Below are 2,408 nucleotides of genomic sequence, written 5' to 3' on the forward strand. Positions count from 1 at the left end.
AAATCCTCCGCAAACAGCCGCTGTAACTGTCTGGAGGACGTGCGTAAAGAGGCCGTACACATCATAATTTAATCCGTTTTATTGACATAATGCTGGGTCAAAAATCCTCCGCAAACAGCCGCTGTAACTGTCTGGAGGACGTGCGTAAAGAGGCCGTACACATCATAATTTAATCCGTTTTATTGACATAATGCTGGGTCAAAAATCCTCCGCAAACAGCCGCTGTAACTGTCTGGAGGACGTGCGTAAAGAGGCTGTTATTGTCATCTGTCAATCCGTTTTAAGATCACAATCTGAGGGAAAGCACCCTCCAGAAACAGTCGCTGTGACAGTCTGGAGGACGCGCGTAAAGAGGCTGTTATTGTCATCTGTCAATCCGTTTTGAGCTCACAATCTGAGGGAAAGCATCCTCCAGAAACAGTCGCTGTGACAGTCTGGAGGACGCGCGTAAAGAGGCTGTTATTATCATCTGTCAATCCGTTTTGAGCTCACAATCTGAGGGAAAGCATCCTCCAGAAACAGTCGCTGTGACAGTCTGGAGGACGCGCGTAAAGAGGCTGTTATTGTCATCTGTCAATCCGTTTTAAGGTCACAATATGAGGGAAAGCATCCTCCAGAAACAGTCGCTATAACTGTCTGGAGGACGTGCGTAAAGAGGCCTTTAACGTCATCTGTCAATCCGTTTTGAGCTCACAATCTGAGGGAAAGCATCCTCCAGAAACAGTCGCTGTGACAGTCTGGAGGACGTGCGTAAAGAGGCCGTACACATCATAATTTAATCCGTTGTATTGACATAATGCTGGTTCAAAAATCCTCCGCAAACAGCCGCTATAACTGTCTGGAGGACGCGCGTAAAGAGGCCGTTAACGTCATCTGTCAATCCGTTTTAAATTCACAATCCGAGGCAAAGCCTCCTCCAGAAACAGTCGCTATAACTGTCTGGAGGACGTGCGTAAAGAGGCCGTTAATGTGGCGAGAGAGTCCGTTTAAAGCTCACAATGTGAGGCGAAACATCCTCCAGCAACAGCCGCTATAACTGTCTGGAGGACGTGCGTAAAGAGGCCGTTAACGTCATCTGTCAATCCGTTTGAAATTCACAATCCGAGGCAAAGCCTCCTCCAGAAACAGTCGCTATAACTGTCTGGAGGACGTGCGTAAAGAGGCCGTTAATGTGGCGAGAGAGTCCGTTTAAAGCTCACAATGTGAGGCGAAACATCCTCCAGCAACAGCCGCTATAACTGTCTGGAGGACGTGCGTAAAGAGGCCGTTAACGTCATCTGTCAATCCGTTTGAAATTCACAATCCGAGGCAAAGCCTCCTCCAGAAACAGTCGCTATAACTGTCTGGAGGACGTGCGTAAAGAGGCCGTTAATGTGGCGAGAGAGTCCGTTTAAAGCTCACAATGTGAGGCGAAACATCCTCCAGCAACAGCCACTATAACTGTCTGGAGGACGTGCGTAAAGAGGCCGTTAACGTCATCTGTCAATCCGTTTTAAATTCACAATCCGAGGCAAAGCCTCCTCCAGAAACAGTCGCTATAACTGTCTGGAGGACGTGCGTAAAGAGGCCGTTAATGTGGCGAGAGAGTCCGTTTAAAGCTCACAATGTGAGGCGAAACATCCTCCAGCAACAGCCACTATAACTGTCTGGAGGACGTGCGTAAAGAGGCCGTTAACGTCATCTGTCAATCCGTTTTAAATTCACAATCCGAGGCAAAGCCTCCTCCACAAACAGCCGCTATAACTGTCTGGAGGACGTGCGTAAAGAGGCTGTTATTGTCATCTGTCAATCCGTTTTGAGCTCACAATCTGAGGGAAAGCATCCTCCAGAAACAGTCGCTGTGACAGTCTGGAGGACGTGCGTAAAGAGGCCGTACACATCATAATTTAATCCGTTGTATTGACATAATGCTGGGTCAAAAATCCTCCGCAAACAGCCGCTATAACTGTCTGGAGGACGTGCGTAAAGAGGCCGTACACATCATAATTTAATCCGTTTTATTGACATAATGCTGGGTCAAAAATCCTCCGCAAACAGCCGCTGTAACTGTCTGGAGGACGTGCGTAAAGAGGCCGTACACATCATAATTTAATCCGTTTTATTGACATAATGCTGGGTCAAAAATCCTCCACAAACAGCCGCTATAACTGTCTGGAGGACGTGCGTAAAGAGGCCGTACACATCATAATTTAATCCGTTTTATTGACATAATGCTGGGTCAAAAATCCTCCGCAAACAGCCGCTATAACTGTCTGGAGGACGTGCGTAAAGAGGCCGTACACATCATAATTTAATCCGTTTTATTGACATAATGCTGAGTCAAAAATCCTCCGCAAACAGCCGCTATAACTGTCTGGAGGACGTGCGTAAAGAGGCCGTACACATCATAATTTAATCCGTTTTATTGA

This window comes from Cebidichthys violaceus, unplaced genomic scaffold (genome assembly GCF_023349555.1).
Source record: "Cebidichthys violaceus isolate CVI_PGR_0920_01 unplaced genomic scaffold, fCebVio1.0.p SCAF_136, whole genome shotgun sequence".
Lineage (NCBI taxonomy): Eukaryota > Metazoa > Chordata > Actinopteri > Perciformes > Stichaeidae > Cebidichthys > Cebidichthys violaceus.